This window comes from Bufo gargarizans, chromosome 6, assembly GCF_014858855.1.
Source record: "Bufo gargarizans isolate SCDJY-AF-19 chromosome 6, ASM1485885v1, whole genome shotgun sequence".
Taxonomy (NCBI): Eukaryota; Metazoa; Chordata; class Amphibia; order Anura; family Bufonidae; genus Bufo; species Bufo gargarizans.
This window is the reverse complement of record NC_058085.1, coordinates 379,043,326-379,061,304: the sequence shown is the minus strand read 5'-3', so window position 1 is coordinate 379,061,304 and position 17,979 is coordinate 379,043,326. Positions and strand designations below refer to the sequence as shown.

The 17,979-nt window shown below is 47.8% G+C and overlaps 1 protein-coding gene across 1 annotated transcript in view; it reads left to right on the top strand.

Moving 5' to 3' along the window:
* The first annotated feature begins 11,384 nt into the window (after positions 1–11,384).
* Positions 11,385–17,979, top strand: part of VWA2 (von Willebrand factor A domain containing 2) — a 29,613-nt gene continuing 23,018 nt past the window's right edge. The window contains exon 1 of the mRNA XM_044300039.1: positions 11,385–11,486. The gene's annotated coding sequence lies outside the window, so the exon portion shown is untranslated. The remainder of the gene's footprint in view (positions 11,487–17,979) is intronic.

Sequence of the window (17,979 nt, the reverse complement as noted above, 5' to 3'; positions counted from 1 at the left end):
GATGTAACTCAGGATCAGTACAGGATAAGTAATGTAAGTACACAGTGACTGCACTAGCAGAATAGTGAGTGCAGCTCTGGAGTATAATACAGGATGTAACTCAGGATCAGTACAGGATAAGTAATGTATGTACACAGTGACTGCACCAGCAGAAGAGTGAGTGCAGCTCTGGAGTATAATACAGGATGTAACTCAGGATCAGTACAGGATAAGTAATGTATGTACACAGTGGCTGCACCAGCAGAATAGTGAGTGCAGCTCTGGAGTATAATGCAGGATGTAACTCAGGATCAGTACAGGATAAGTAATGTATGTACACAGTGACTGCACCAGCAGAATAGTGAGTGCAGCTCTGGAGTATAATACAGGATGTAACTCAGGATAAGTAATGTATGTACACAGTGACTGCACCAGCAGAATAGTGAGTGCAGCTCTGGAGTATAATACAGGATGTAACACAGGATAAGTACAGGATAAGTAATGTATGTACACAGTGACTGCACCAGCAGAATAGTGAGTGCAGCTCTGGAGTATAATACAGGATGTAACTCAGGATCGGTACAGGATAAGTAATGTATGTACACAGTGACTCCACCAGCAGAATAGTGAGTGCAGCTCTGGAGTATAATACAGGATGTAACTCAGGATCAGTACAGGATAAGTAATGTATGTACACAGTGACTCCACCAGCAGAATGAGCGCAGCCAATAATTCCCAAATCTACCACTGCCTTGTCAGCAGTAGCCAGTCCACTCTTGGGGAGACCTCTGGGACTGCTTGGTAAAACCTTGGAGTTTATTGTTGCATGGGAGAAATGCTTGATGTCCACAGAAGGACATGAGGTTTCTATTAGTACTTTTGGTTGCAAGGATGGTCTGAGCAATCTGTCAGAAAGAAGCCCAGAGACGATCAGTAACCCTTCCAGGTATCTTTACTTTCTGTCATTCGTTAAACATAATTATAGATTCTTTTAAATACATTTCTGTGAATTTTCATCCTTTATTCATTACGTCATTCTTTTAGCAGGTGACTGGTTCTGATAATCAGACTGGGGCAATCACTACCGTCCTGGAAGGATGACTAGATGGGGGGCTGCACTGCAAAGATCCCAGTATAAATATGCTGTCTTCACTGTGGCCTAAAAGGTTTCCCAGTTTTCAGTAAATGAAGTTCAGTTACTATAGAGTATAATGTACCTTTCTAAATAACCTGTGCTTCAATTTCCAACCATTTTCACTATCTCTCTTTGCTTTCAGTGAATTGGAACACTATTAGTACTTTTACATGCTGGAAACCTGTTCATAACTCAAGTAATCCAGCAATCCATCAGTTTTCTGAAAACTTGGTAGAACATAGGGATTATACAGTTCTTCAAAAAACATTTAAACTCCTTGAACTTTTTCACGTTACACCCTCAAACAAATGTATTTTATTGGGATTTTATGTGATTAACCAGCACAACGTAGCAAGTATGTGTGAAGTGAAAAGAAAGTTATTCGTGGTTTTCAACATTTTTAATAAATAAAAATCTGGAAAGTGTGGTGTGCATTTGTACTCTCGCCCCTGTACTCTTATAAATAAATTCTAGTCCACCGGTGTGTAATGTCTTCTCAGTATAACTCCAGCTGTTCTGTGAAGGCCTCAGAGGTTTGTTAGAGAACATTAGTGATCAAACAGCAGCATGAAAACTAAGGAACACACCAGACAGGTCAGGGATAAAGTTGTGTAAATAAAAGGGTTTGGTTATAAAAAAAAAAAAAACAGAAATTATATATATATATTAGAAGCAGCCAAGAGGCCCATGGTCACTGTGGAGGCGCTGCAGAGATCCACAGCTCAGGTGTGAGAATCTGTCCCCAGGACAGTTATTAGTTTTGTCCTCCACAAATATGGCCTTTATGGAAGCGGGGCAAGAAGAAAGCCATTTCTGAAAGGAGCCATAAGAAGTCCTGTTTGCAGTTTGAAAAATAACTGAAATAAAGTGGCCTAAATGGGAGAAAATGCTTGAAAACACCAAACACTCTGGCGTGTTTATGACCGGGGGAGCAATTCCTCCACATGTGATCTGTTGCTAACGGCAATCCCCAGCAAAAATGCATACAATGGAGGATGTCGGCAGCGGACCACATGCACCACAAAAGCATCCTAAACAAGATGGCATAATGTGTGGATGTGAATATAAAAATACATAAATCACTGCAAAAGGTGCACCACAATGATGTGCAGCTTCCAGTTATTTTTTGTAAATTCTTTATTTTTCTTATTCATGCTTTAGCAAAAAGAAAAATCAAGATACAATCAAGTTTCAACAGATGTAGAGATCAACAACAGAATTGTATAACAGATCTGATCTCTAGGGTCATGCGCACGGGTTAGTGATATAATTGAATGAAAGATGCGCACTAAGACAAGTATAGTGGGGGAGGAGAAGCTTCCAGTTGCATATCATTGTGGTGCACCTTTTGCGCTGTTTGCAGTTTCGTAAAAGCACTGAACGGGACACAAAAACCATAGAAGAAGGTGCCCTGGTCAGTTAAGACCAAAGTGGAACTTTTTGGACGCACGTCACTCTGAACTTGCCATCCCCGCTATGAGACACGGTGATGGCAGCATCATGCTGGGGGGGGGGGAGGCTTTTCTTTAGCAGGGACAGAAGCTAGTCAGAGTTGATGGGAAGATGGATGGAGCTAAATACGGGGAAAACCTGGTAGAGGCTGTAAAAGACTTGAGACTGGGGCAGAGGTTCACCTTCCAACAGGACAATGACCCTCAACATCCAGCCAGAGCTACAATGTAAGGGTTTAGATCACAGCATCTTCATGTATTAGAACGGCCCAGTCACAGTCCAGGCTTAAATCCCACTGAGAATCCAAGACTTGAAAATTGCTGCTCACAGACGCTCTCCATCCAGTCTGACTGAGCGCAAGCTCTTCTGCAAAAAAAAAATGGTCAAAAATGTTAGCCTTTAGATGTGCAAAGCTGGTAGAGACTGACCCCAAAAGAAAGGTGGTCCTAAAAAGTACTGGCTCAGGGGGGCTGAATACAAATGCACACCGCACTGTCCAGATCGTTTTCTTCACACAGATTTGTACTTTGTGTCACATAAAATCCCAATAAAATACATTTGTTTGTGGCTGTATTGTTGAAAAGTTCAAGGATATGAATACTTTTTCAAGGCACTGTATATAGTTTATACCATTGTATATTAGTGGTGGCTCAGAGGTTAGCACTGGTGCCTTGCAGCGCTGGGATCCTGGGTTCGATTCTGGCAAAGAACATCCGCATGGAGTTTCTATGTTCTCATGTTTGCGTGGTTTTCCTCCCACAATCCAAAGACATTCTGATGGGTACCTTCGATTGTGAGCCCCACTGCAGACAGCTTGATGCTAATGTCTGTACAGCGCTGCGGAATATGTCAGCGCTAAATAATTGCATAAAATAAATAAATACTATTGACTCGGTCACATTTCTGTTCCTGGCCACAACTTACCTGAAAGTCGGACAATGTTATTTTTTTATTAATAAAAAAAAATAGGGGCGATGATGTTTCTGCAGGAGCAAATTATAACGATATCTGATCTGTGTAAATAGCCCTTGATTTTTCACACAGCTGTGGATTTGTTACAGTTGCATCCTGTCTAGACAATCCACTGTGATGTAAACTCCAGACTGACGCATTGTAAGGCCTTATGCACACAAGTGTAATTGCCCGTGCTGTGGTCCACAATGCACCAGCCATGTGCACTCAGCTTGAGGATGCAGACTCATTGACTTGAATAGGTCTAAGATCCGAAGCATACAGCCAAAGATACAACATGTTCTATCGTTTTGCGGTTCGGAGACACAGATCAGAAGCCCACGGAAGTGCTTTGTAGTGCTTCCGATCTGTGCCTCTGCACCGTAAAAAGACAGGTGAATCTATCTTTGGTTATATCCGGCAGATGCGGACCCATTCAAGTCTGTGATACACAGCCAGTGCCCGTATATTGCGGACCGACCATTTATGGTCCACAGTATGGGCACTGAGCCCTAACTTAGCTTAGATTTGTGCCACTGGTGTGTTTAGTTCTCAATACATTTTAGCTAACTCCTAATTTGTTTGATACATTTCACCTCTGATACATTGAGGAAAGTGCTTACTGGTTATTGCAGGGCCCCTATAACTGGGGGCAGGAGGAGGTAAAAACCAGTGAGCCCCGTCCTCTGCAGGTAAGGAAAGTGCTTACTGGTTATTGCAGGGCCCCTATAACTGGGGGCAGGAGGAGGTAATAACCAATGTGCCCTGTCCTCTGCAGTGAAGGAAAGTGCTTACTGGTTATAACTGGGGGCAGGAGGAGGTAATAACCAGTGAGCCCCGTCCTCTGCAGGGAAGGAAAGTGCTTACTGGTTATTGCAGGACCCCGATAACTGGGGGCAGGAGGAGGTAATAACCAGTGAGCGTCGTCCTCTGCAGGGAAGGAAAGTGCTTACTGGTTATTGCAGGGCCCCTATAACTGGGGCAGGAGGAGGTAATAACCAGTGAGCCCCATCCTCTGCAGTGAAGGAAAGTGCTTCCTGGTTATTGCAGGGCTCCTATAACTGGGGCAGGAGGAGGTTATAACCAGTGAGCCCCGTCTTCTGCAGGGAAGGAAAGTGCTTACTGGTTATTGCAGGACCCCGATAACTGGGGCAGGAGGAGGTAATAACCAGTGAGCGCCGTCCTCTGCAGGGAAGGAAGTACTTACTGGTTATTGCAGGGCTCCTATAACTGGGGCAGGAGGAGGTTATAACCAGTGAGCGCCATCCTCTGCAGTGAAGGAAAGTGCTTACTGGTTATTGCAGGGCCCCTATAACTGGGGCAGGAGGAGGTAATAACCAGTGAGCGCCATCCTCTGCAGTGAAGGAAAGTGCTTACTGGTTATTGCAGGGCTCCTATAACTGGGGCAGGAGGAGGTTATAACCAGTGAGCGCCATCCTCTGCAGTGAAGGAAAGTGCTTACTGGTTATTGCAGGGCCCCTATAACTGGGGCAGGAGGAGGTAATAACCAGTGAGCCCCATCCTCTGCAGTGAAGGAAAGTGCTTCCTGGTTATTGCAGGGCTCCTATAACTGGGGCAGGAGGAGGTTATAACCAGTGAGCCCCGTCTTCTGCAGGGAAGGAAAGTGCTTACTGGTTATTGCAGGACCCCGATAACTGGGGCAGGAGGAGGTAATAACCAGTGAGCGCCGTCCTCTGCAGGGAAGGAAGTACTTACTGGTTATTGCAGGGCTCCTATAACTGGGGCAGGAGGAGGTAATAACCAGTGAGCGCCGTCCTCTGCAGGGAAGGAAGTACTTATTGGTTATTGCAGGGCCCCTATAACTGGGGCAGGAGGAGGTAATAACCAGTGAGCGCCATCCTCTGCAGTGAAGGAAAGTGCTTACTGGTTATTGCAGGGCTCCTATAACTGGGGGCAGGAGGAGGTAATAACCAGTGAGCCCCGTCCTCTGCAGGGAAGGAAAGTGCTTACTGGTTATTGCAGGACCCCGATAACTGGGGGCAGGAGGCGGTAATAACCAGTGAGCGCCGTCCTCTGCAGGGAAGGAAGTACTTACTGGTTATTGCAGGGCTCCTATAACTGGGGCAGGAGGAGGTTATAACCAGTGAGCGCCATCCTCTGCAGTGAAGGAAAGTGCTTACTGGTTATTGCAGGGCCCCTATAACTGGGGGCAGGAGGAGGTAATAACCAGTGAGCCCCGTCCTCTGCAGGGAAGGAAAGTGCTTACTGGTTATTGCAGGGCCCCTATAACTGGGGGCAGGAGGAGGTAATAACCAGTAAGCCCAGTCCTCTGCAGTGTAGCAAAGTGCTGGTTATTGCAGGACCCCGAAAACTGGGGGGCAGGAGGAGGTTATAACCAGTGAGCCCCATCCTCTGCAGGGAAGGAAGTACTTGCTGGTTATTGCAGGGCCCCTATAACTGGGGCAGGAGGAGGTAATAACCAGTGAGCGCCGACCTCTGCAGTGAAGGAAAGTACTTACTGGTTATTGCAGGGCCCCTATAACTGGGGGCAGGAGGAGGTAATAACCAGTGAGCCCCGTCCTCTGCAGTGAAGGAAAGTGCTTACTGGTTATTGCAGGGCTCCTATAACTGGGGGCAGGAGGAGGTAATAACCAGTGAGCCCCGTCCTCTGCAGTGAAGGAAAGTGCTTACTGGTTATTGCAGGGCTCCTATAACTGGGGGCAAGAGGAGGTAATAACCAGTGAGCGCCGTTCTCTGCAGGGAAGGAAGTACTTACTGGTTATTGCAGGGCCCTATAACTGGGGGCAGGAGGAGGTAATAACCAGTGAGCCCCATCCTCTGCAGGGAAGGAAGTACTTGCTGGTTATTGCAGGGCCCCTATAACTGGGGCAGGAGGAGGTAATAACCAGTAAGCCCAGTCCTCTGCAGTGTAGGAAAGTGCTGGTTATTGCAGGACCCCGAAAACTGGGGGGCAGGAGGAGGTTATAACCAGTGAGCACCATCCTCTGCAGTGATGGAAAGTACTTACTGGTTATTGCAGGGCCCCTATAACTGGGGCAGGAGGAGGTAATAGCCAGTGAGCACCATCCTCTGCAGTGAAGGAAAGTACTTACTGGTTATTACAGGGCCCCTATAACTGGGGCAGGAGGAGGTAATAACCAGTGAGCGCCGACCTCTGCAGTGAAGGAAAGTGCTTACTGGTTATTGCAGGGCTCCTATAACTGGGGGCAGGAGGAGGTAATAACCAGTGAGCCCCGTCCTCTGCAGTGAAGGAAAGTGCTTACTGGTTATTGCAGGGCTCCTATAACTGGGGGCAAGAGGAAGTAATAACCAGTGAGCGCCGTCCTCTGCAGGGAAGGAAGTAGTTACTGGTTATTGCAGGGCCCTATAACTGGGGGCAGGAGGAGGTAATAACCAGTGAGCCCCATCCTCTGCAGGGAAGGAAGTACTTGCTGGTTATTGCAGGGAACCTATAACTGGGGCAGGAGGAGGTTATAACCAGTGAGCCCCGTCCTCTGCAGTGAAGGAAAGTGCTTACTGGTTATTGCAGGGCTCCTATAACTGGAGCAGGAGGAGGTTATAACCAGTGAGCGCCATCCTCTGCAGTGAAGGAAAGTGCTTACTGGTTATTGCAGGGCTCCTATAACAGGAGGCAGGAGGAGGTAATAACCAGTGAGCCCCGTCCTCTGCAGGCAAGGAAAGTGCTTACTGGTTATTGCAGGGCCCCTATAACTGGGGGCAGGAGGAGGTAATAACCAGTGAGCCCCGTCCTCTGCAGTGAAGAAAAGTGCTTACTGGTTATTGCAGGGACCCTATAACTGGGAGCAGGAGGAGGTTATAACCAGTGAGCGCCATCCTCTGCAGTGAAGGAAAGTACTTACTGGTTATTGCAGGGCTCCTATAACTGGGGGCAGGAGGAGGTAATAACCAGTGAGCCCCGTCCTCTGCAGGGAAGGAAAGTGCTTACTGGTTATTGCAGGGCCCCTATAACTGGGGGCAGGAGGAGGTAAAAACCAGTGAGCCCCGTCCTCTGCAGGGAAGAAAAGTGCTTACTGGTTATTGCAGGGCTCCTATAACTGGGGGCAGGAGGAGGTAATAACCAGTGAGCCCCATCCTCTGCAGGGAAGGAAGTACTTGCTGGTTATTGCAGGGCCCCTATAACTGGGGGCAGGAGGAGGTAATAACCAGTGAGCCCCGTCCTCTGCAGGGAAGAAAAGTGCTTACTGGTTATTGCAGGGCTCCTATAACTGGGGGCAGGAGGAGGTAATAACCAGTGAGCCCCGTCCTCTGCAGGGAAGGAAAGTGCTTACTGGTTATTGCAGGGCCCCTATCACTGGGGGCAGGAGGAGGTAATAACCAGTGAGCCCCGTCCTCTGCAGGGAAGAAAAACACTGATTTATGAATAGAAGGCAGGAAGGAAATGTTGCTGTTTTTCCGGTAAAAATTATTTTTTGACAAGTTCCTGCAGCACGGCCCCTGAAATAGAAGATTTATACTTACCTACTCCCCACGGCTCCAGCCCCCCCCGCACTGCCCGCATCTACCAGTCCCTGTGCGGTTTACACCTGGCAGTGCATGGGCACAGTCCTACACCGCTACAGTCTGTGGTTGTGAGATGTAACGACTTTTTACACGGACAGCAAACTGAGATCTTAAAAAAAATAAGACGTGAAACTAAATCTTATATTTGTAGAATGTTGTGTACAGCCGCGGTCTGATGGTGTCAGTGCTGGAGGGGACGGATGCGAGGTCGATGAATCCTTCAGCTTCTGATTCCAGCACCTTGCCCCCCCCCCCCCAGGTCCTCGTCACGCTATGGTGGGTAACATTAAAGAGTCGATACGTCCTGGGTCAGGGTCGCACCAGAGGAAATGACCGTTTAGTTTTTTTGTATCGGTTAATGAGTCATCAAAGTTGGTGTTACCTCAGTCCTGCGGGATTTTTAGTGGAGTCCCAGTAAGTTCTGGGGTTCTGGCATCTGACTGCAGGTAGATTGATAGTGTCCCCTGTACATGCTGGGGTTCTGGTGCATTTATGTATGCTGTTTGTATCATTATACTCCAGTCACAGCCAAAGCTGTGTTCACAGTCTGGTGGTTTCCTGTTAGCCCCCCAGTGCAGTAGGTATACAGTGTATGATGTGTCTTTGTGCATTGTGGTACCAGTCATTTACAAAAGTTCGCAGCACTGGATGTGACTGGAGTATAAGGCTAGGTCTACACGACAACATGTGTCGCGCGACACATAGGGCACAACTACACTGCAACATGTGTCGTGCGACAATTTTTATAATGGTAGTCTATGGTGCCGCACTGCGATATGCGACATGCTGCGATAGTCGCAGAAAAATCCATCTTGAATTGGTGCGACAAAATGTCGTCGTGTTAACCTAGCCTCAGACATGTAACCACAGAATTGTGGATGGAGTGCTAGATGTGACTGCAGTATTATGAATGCAGCTCTGGATGTAACCGGAAGCGTTCTTGTTGCAGCTTTTGATGTGGTTGGAGTTTAAGAAATAATGGGGGTCATTTATTATTAGATATACGCCAATCTGTTGCAGATTCTGTCAGAAAGGGCATTTACATCCGAATCTGCGACTTTTCTAAAATAAGGGGTATGGCGGGTGAGGTGAGGGCTGTCTCATTGATCATTTTCTACGCCTGGTTTAGGCTAGGGCTACCTGTCTGTCGCACAACATATTTTATAATGCTAGCCTAGATACGACAGTCACACAAAATCCACCTTGGATCCTTTTCTTGCGACACCATAGACTAGCATTATATAAAATATGCAGCGCGACATTACTGTGACAAATGTCGCCATAGTCGTAGAAAATGGATGTAAATCTACGTCAGCAAGGGCGCTGGCATAGATTTAGGCCGGCGGTGGAGGAGCCTAAGTTATGTAGAGGTGTATCATGCGCCAGCGCAGGGGGTTTTATGGGCAGCGGGTAAAATGTCGGTCTTAATAAAGGACCCCGAATGTATCTAGAAGTATCTGCTCTGCATTCTGAGTTGTAGGATTTGCTGGGACAGCTCCTTCCCTGTAATAACCCCGTCCCCACCACATAGACGCGCTCCATACTGGCGCAGTCATAGGGGCACCTGGATCTCCCGCTTCCTCTCAGCCCTCAGGTCAGTCCACAGAGGAATTCAGAATATGTGAAGACCTCAGGAGCCGAGGATGAAAGCACCTGTAGGAAGCCGCTGCTATCAGCTGGCTTGTCTGCTTTCTGATACTGAGGGGGGCACAGATAATAGGGGCGCAGTCACACTGGGGTAGTTGTGCTCCGTCTGGTTATAGCAGAGGAAACCCCCAGAGCACCTGCGGGGGCCCGCAAATGACAACATGCATAGGAATGGCCCCATTGTAGGCCCCTTTAAAGGGGTGATGCTATGATTAATGTAAAAAATGAAGACATCATATACTGTAAGTACATGGCATTCAACCAGAACCAGCCTGTACCTCGTATGGGTCCAGATCTCCACATTTATTGCTCCAATTTCTCTCCTAGATTAATTTCAAGCTGTCCGCCCAAGGGTTGTGTCCTGTCTGCTGCAAAAGGATGGAACAGAGCATGTGCGTCCACCTCAGTCATGGGCAGAGAAATCAGAGTAGGAGCAAACAGCAGGTTGCACTATACAGATATATTTCATTGAATTAATCTATTCTAATTTTATAGAATAATTCATATCCAGGAGCTGATTTGAAAGCTGTAGAATATTTGTTACTGGACAGCTCCTTTATCACATTGGGGGGGGCGGCTGCAGCAGGTAGAGCTTTTCTTTACTTTAAAACTTGCAGTGAAATCTGCATTGCCGGATGAGTGAGGACATAATAAATCCAGTTACCTACAATCTAACATTCACTGCAGCAAAGTGTGAACATCGTGAATGACCCAGACATACGGTAAGTGTCAGAGCAGGACATACGGTAAGTGCTCGGCAAGTCGCCGAGCGTCATGCCTTGATTTTTTTTTGCTTTATTAATTGTAGGAAAAGTTTTCTTTCTAATACACTTTGTATTTCAATACCTCCCCATTTTCATGATCTCTGTATGCTGTCAATGAATAGAAACATACCTTGTCTACATCCCGAGGCTGAAAACGCCTCCTGATCTAATGCGTCTCACAGCTGAGTGTTTGTTACAGTTGTATCCAGTCTAGACAGTCCTCTGTGATATAAACAGCCTGGACCCCAGACTGATACATGTTACCTGCACTGACACATTGTAGCAAACTCTCATGCCAGGAGAGATTTGTGATGCTGATTGTCTAGACTGGGTACAATTGTAACAAACCCTCAGCTGGAGGAGTAGAATTGGGTCAGGATGGGTTTTCGACCTCTAAGTGGTAAAGAATAATGTTTCTAATCATTCACAGCAAGCAGGGATCTTGAAAATGTGAAGATTTGAATGGACATAGCAAATGAGCCAAAAAAGCCTTATACAGACTTTGATCTTGGGACGAGCTCCATGGCCCGGACGTGCCGTCTGCTCCATCTCACTAAATAGTTTTCTGTGCAGGTTATCTGACCTGTGGGATCGGGCGCTTTCACTTGGTCAGAGTTTCGTCAGTTTTTTCATCAGGATTTGATCAGTATTTGTAAGCCAAAAACAGGAGTGGAGCCTAAAGAGATAAAAGGTCATGGAAATATCTGCGTCTGTTCGGGGTTTTGGACCCTCTTCTGGTTATAGTTATACTGATCAAATACTGACCGTGTGAATAAGCCCACCGTCCCAGTGTGCAGGCGGGATGATGGTGGAGTTGGTGCTCTGTCATACATGTAACATGTCCTGCTATATGTTTAACCCTTCCTGACTACACCTGAGGTGTAAGCCGATCTGTCAGCACAGCGCCCTCCCATTCCTCCTCCTCCCCTGTGTATCCAGCTCCTCATTCCAGCAGTCGCTGCTCTGGAGTCCTGAGGGGACGGTGCTGCTGCCAGGACTGTCCTCACTGCGACACCAGACCTCCGGGAACCTACCTGCCCGACCCACTGTGTGCGGTAAGTGACTGCTGTGACTAATTGTACGGAATCTTATAATGTAAACTCCATGAACATTACACTGCTGTCTGATACTGTCTGCTGAGCTGTGTATCTAATTATCATGTGTTATACTGTCTGCTGAGCTGTGTATCTAATCCTATCCTGTGTGATACTGTCTGCTGAGCTGTGTATCTAATCCTATCCTGTGTGATACTGTCTGCTGAGCTGTGTATCTAATCCTATCCTATGTGATACTGCCTGCTGAGCTGTGTATCTAATCCTATCCTGTGTGATACTGCCTGCTGAGCTGTGTATCTAATCCTATCCTATGTGATACTGTCTGCTGAGCTGTGTATCTAATCCTATCCTGTGTGATACTGTCTGCTGAGCTGTGTATCTGATCCTATCCTGTGTGATACTGCCTGCTGAGCTGTGTATCTGATCCTATCCTGTGTGATAATGTCTGCTGAGCTGTGTATCTAATCCTATCCTGTGTGATACTGTCTGCTGAGCTGTTTATCTAATCCTATCCTGTGTCATACTGACTGCTGAGCTGTGTATCTAATCCTATCCTGTGTCATACTGACTGCTGAGCTGTGTATCTAATCCTATCCTGTGTGATACTGTCTGCTGAGCTGTGTATCTAATCCTATCCTGTGTGATACTGTCTGCTGAGCCGTGTATCTAATCCTATCCTGTGTGATACTGTCTGCTGAGCTGTGTATCTAATCCTATCCTGTGTGATACTGTCTGCTCAGCTGTGTATCTAATCCCATCCTGTGTGATACTGTCTGCTGAGCTGTGTATCTAATCCTATCCTGTGTGATACTGTCTGCTGAGCTGTGTATCTAATCCTATCCTGTGTGATACTGTCTGCTGAGCTGTGTATCTAATCCTATCCTGTGTGATACTGTCTGCTCAGCTGTGTATCTAATCCCATCCTGTGTGATACTGTCTGCTGAGCTGTGTATCTAATCCTATCCTGTGTGATACTGTCTGCTGAGCTGTGTATCTAATCCTATCCTGTGTGATACTGTCTGCTGAGCTGTGTATCTAATCCTATCCTGTGTGATACTGTCTGCTGAGCTGTGTATCTAATCCTATCCTGTGTGATACTGTCTGCTGAGCTGTGTATCTAATCCTATCCTGTGTGATACTGCCTGCTGAGCTGTGTATCTAATCCTATCCTGTGTGATACTGTCTGCTGAGCTGTGTATCTAATCCTATCCTGTGTGATACTGTCTGCTGAGCTGTGTATCTAATCCTATCCTGTGTGATACTGTCTGCTGAGCTGTGTATCTAATCCTATCCTGTGTTATACTGTCTGCTGAGCTGTGTATCTAATCCTATCCTGTGTGATACTGTCTGCTGAGCTGTGTATCTAATCCTATCCTGTGTGATACTGTCTGCTGAGCTGTGTATCTAATCCTATCCTGTGTTATACTGTCTGCTGAGCTGTGTATCTAATCCTATCCTGTGTGATACTGCCTGCTGAGCTGTGTATCTAATCCTGTCCTGTGTGATAGTCTGCTGAGCTGTGTATCTAATCCTGTCCTGTGTGATACTGTCTGCTGAGCTGTGTATCTAATCCTGTCCTGTGTGATACTGTCTGCTGAGCTGTGTATCTAATCCTGTCCTGTGTGATACTGTCTGCTGAGCTGTGTATCTAATCCTATCCTGTGTGATACTGCCTGCTGAGCTGTGTATCTAATCCTATCCTGTGTGATACTGCCTGCTGAGCTGTGTATCTAATCCTATCATGTGTGATACTGTCTGCTGAGCTGTGTATCTAATCCTATCCTGTGTGATACTGTCTGCTGAGCAGTGTATCTAATCCTCTCCTGTGTGATACTGTCTGCTGAGCTGTGTATCTAATCCTCTCCTGTGTGATACTGTCTGCTGAGCTGTGTATCTAATCCTATCCTCTGTGATACTGTCTGCTGAGCTGTGTATCTAATCCTATCCTGTGTGATACTGTCTGCTGAGCTGTGTATCTAATCCTATCCTGTGTGATACTGTCTGCTGAGCTGTGTATCTAATCCTATCCTGTGTGATACTGCCTGCTGAGCTGTGTATCTAATCCTGTCCTGTGTGATACTGTCTGCTGAGCTGTGTATCTAATCCTGTCCTGTGTGATACTGTCTGCTGGGCTGTGTATCTAATCCTATCCTGTGTGATACTGTCTGCTGTATCTAATCCTATCCTGTGTGTTCAGCGAGGTAATAATATTTTCGGTACCTCCCGAACGTCACCCTTAGGGGCTCGGTCCCCGTTCAGAACATGTATCGGCAGCCTGTTCAGGGGAGATCAGCGGCGGCTCTGTCCAGCAGGTCCTCATGGTGCCGGCTCGTCCGCTCTGAATCTTCCCTTCAGCCTCAGTCGCTTCCTTTCAGGTTCTTAAGCTCCAGGCTGTAAAATAAAGTGCTGACACCTTGACCTTTCCCCTGCGGCCTGTGTAGGTGTCAGGCGTGGATGTGGTCGGTCTCACGTCTCGTCAGCTACCACTGATGTGTGACCCCCGGGGGGGCAGCAGATTCCATTGTCTTTCTGACGGTCGTTAAATTCTGGAGACACCTTTGATATTAGTCTTCAGGACGATCTACCATTCAGAAGTCCGGAAAGCTGGGTGATCGCCCCGGGAAGCTTTGGTGGCAGCCATACTTATCACCCAGCTGGATAGAATTGTCACGGGGGCGACTTGCCGCTGGTATTTTCTCCTCCTCTCATGGGGACTTTCTCTCTAGTATTCGGGGTTGATGAGATGGAGCTTGTGATAATACAGAGGAGAAGATCCTTGTATTACCCATGATGCTCTGTGCTGACAGCCGCATGTCTCGCACAATACCTGCCGTTACTTTGCCCAGTGGTACCTGTGGCCCGGGGTATGGTACTGGTTACACAGCGGATTTGTAATGAAAATGGTTGACACTTGAGTTTTTTTTACTTTCTTATCACCTTTCAGCAGTGGGACTGTTGTGCTTGCTCTGGGGTTGCCATGGTAATCCCAACATAGAGATCCTGTCCGGTGTGTTGGCGTTACCATGTTAACCCCAGAGCGAGCACAATAGTTTCCCCACTGCAGCAGTGAAGAGCGGATATGATGGCCTCTCTATTAGTTCTCCATATCTTTACCTGCGATTCTCACTCTCCCGCTTCCACCACGTAAAGGTCGGAGGTCATACACGTCACAAAGGCGTAGCCACTTGTTACCGACAAAAGTTTTGCTTATTATAGACATAGATAATGCTTCATACTTGCGCTCGTTACTCTTTTAAATCACATGATGCTTGGTCAAGAGAGTGGTACGGGATCGTCAGCGAGAAGGCGACTCCATATTATACGGACGGATCTATTAACGAGGAGCGATAATGTTTTTAGCTGAAAGAGAAACAAGCGATTTGTCGCTGGTCTTTGTTTCATACTTATTACATCACGCGATTCTCCTTCACTCCAGTGCACGAGATTCGGTACGATATTCGCTCCGTGTAATAGGGCCAGTCCTTGCTTACACATTGTTGTACATTTGTGTTGCACCTGACGTATCCTCGGAGTTGTGGATGCAGCTCTGGTTGTGTCTGGAGTATAAAGCATGATGTGGGGCTCATGTGTGGAGTCTCCTCCAGTCCTTCTCTCTTACCTGAGTTCCTGGCACTGTCTTGTGTACCCGGGACGCCGCGTGCTCCTGATAATGGACACTTGTGGCGTCTCCGATAACACGAGGAGCAGGCGAGGTGTGACATCCGGGCAGGACATTTCATCTCACAGTTTGGAGGAGTTTTGTGGACTCGTCCTGATGTCTGCTGGCTTCATGCCTCAATGTCCTGCCCGACCTGCCACAGAGCTGGCCGCCTGCACAGGGTTAATAGACTGAGGTGTCTGGGGTTATAGTGGACAATGTATCTAAGCTTATTGTGTGGTACTGTCTCCTGAGCTTTGTATCTAATCGGATCATGCGTGATACAGTCTGCTGAGCTGTGTATCTCATCCTGTGTGATACTGTCACTGAGCTGTGTATCTAATCCTATGGTGCGAAGCTGTCTGCTGAACTGCTGTATCTAATCCTATCATGTGGATACATCCTGGGGTCTGGTCTTCTACTGGATGGAGTGCTGTGTATCCAATCCTCTCATGTGGATACATCCTGGGGTCTGGTCTTCTGCTGGATGGAGCGCTGTGTATCCAATCCTCTCATGTGGATACATCCTGGGGTCTGGTCTTCTGCTGGATGGAGCTCTGTGTATCCAATCCTGTCATGTGGATACATCCTGGGGTCTGGTCTTCTGCTGGATGGAGCGCTGTGTATCCAATCCTCTCATGTGGATACATCCTGGGGTCTGGTCTTCTGCTGGATGGAGCGCTGTGTATCCAATCCTCTCATGTGGATACATCCTGGGGTCTGGTCTTCTGCTGGATGGAGCGCTGTGTATCCAATCCTCTCATGTGGATACATCCTGGGGTCTGGTCTTCTGCTGGATGGAGCGCTGTGTATCCAATCCTCTCATGTGGATACATCCTGGGGTCTGGTCTTTTGCTGGATGGAGCGCTGTGTATCCAATCCTGTCATGTAGATACATCCTGGGGTCTGGTCTTCTGCTGGATGGAGCTCTGTGTATCCAATCCTGTCATGTAGATACATCCTGGGGTCTGGTCTTCTGCTGGATAGAGCTCTGTGTATCCAATCCTCTCATGTGGATACATCCTGGGGTCTGGTCTTCTGCTGGATGGAGCTCTGTGTATCCAATCCTGTCATGTGGATACATCCTGGGGTCTGGTCTTCTGCTAGATGGAGCGCTGTGTATCCAATCCTGTCATGTGGATACATCCTGGGGTCTGGTCTTCTGCTGGATGGAGCGCTGTGTATCCAATCCTGTCATGTGGATACATCCTGGGGTCTGGTCTTCTGCTGGATGGAGCGCTGTGTATCCAATCCTCTCATGTGGATACATCCTGGGGTCTGGTCTTCTGCTGGATGGAGCGCTGTGTATCCAATCCTCTCATGTGGATACATCCTGGGGTCTGGTCTTCTGCTGGATGGAGCGCTGTGTATCCAATCCTCTCATGTGGATACATCCTGGGGTCTGGTCTTTTGCTGGATGGAGCGCTGTGTATCCAATCCTGTCATGTAGATACATCCTGGGGTCTGGTCTTCTGCTGGATGGAGCTCTGTGTATCCAATCCTGTCATGTAGATACATCCTGGGGTCTGGTCTTCTGCTGGATAGAGCTCTGTGTATCCAATCCTCTCATGTGGATACATCCTGGGGTCTGGTCTTCTGCTGGATGGAGCTCTGTGTATCCAATCCTGTCATGTGGATACATCCTGGGGTCTGGTCTTCTGCTAGATGGAGCGCTGTGTATCCAATCCTGTCATGTGGATACATCCTGGGGTCTGGTCTTCTGCTGGATGGAGCGCTGTGTATCCAATCCTGTCATGTGGATACATCCTGGGGTCTGGTCTTCTGCTGGATGGAGCTCTGTGTATCCAATCCTGTCATGTGGATACATCCTGGGGTCTGGTCTTCTGCTGGATGGAGCTCCGTGTATCCAATCCTGTCATGTGGATACATCCTGGGGTCTGGTCTTCTGCTGGATGGAGCTCCGTGTATCCAATCCTGTCATGTGGATACATCCTGGGGTCTGGTCTTCTGCTGGATGGAGCTCTGTGTATCCAATCCTGTCATGTGGATACATCCTGGGGTCTGGTCTTCTGCTGGATGGAGCGCTGTGTATCCAATCCTGTCATGTGGATACATCCTGGGGTCTGGTCTTCTGCTGGATGGAGCGCTGTGTATCCAATCCTGTCATGTGGATACATCCTGGGGTCTGGTCTTCTGCTGGATGGAGCTCTGTGTATCCAATCCTGTCATGTGGATACATCCTGGGGTCTGGTCTTCTGCTGGATGGAGCGCTGTGTATGCAATCCTGTCATGTGGATACATCCTGGGGTCTGGTCTTCTGCTGGATGGAGCGCTGTGTATCCAATCCTGTCATGTGGATACATCCTGGGGTCTGGTCTTCTGCTGGATGGAGCGCTGTGTATCCAATCCTGTCATGTGGATACATCCTGGGGTCTGGTCTTCTGCTGGATGGAGCGCTCTGGACCAGAACCTGCGGCTGGTGTCCTGGGGACGTCAGTGGCTGCAGGGATTTTCGGACAGGACAGTAATGGCCCCCGGACTCGTGTTCTGTCTTGTTGTCTGAGACTTCACTGCTGAAGATGATGATGGAGGACGTCTTCCTGTGACCTTTCATCATGTTGATGAGATAAAGACAGAAACTTCAGAGCAGTGAGAGGCTGGAGAGACGCAAATCCCCTGTAACCTGCGCCAAGTGGCCTCTTATAACCGCTGGGACTGACCAAGAACCGCCAGCACTTTCTACTGTGTCAGTCTCCACTCAGTCGCATTACATTCTCCAGCTGTTCTTCTCTCATGTTCCGGTAGTGTATATGTAATAGACGTGTGCAGTATGGTCACCTTCACGCCTATCTAGGACGGCTCCGGCTTTATCTC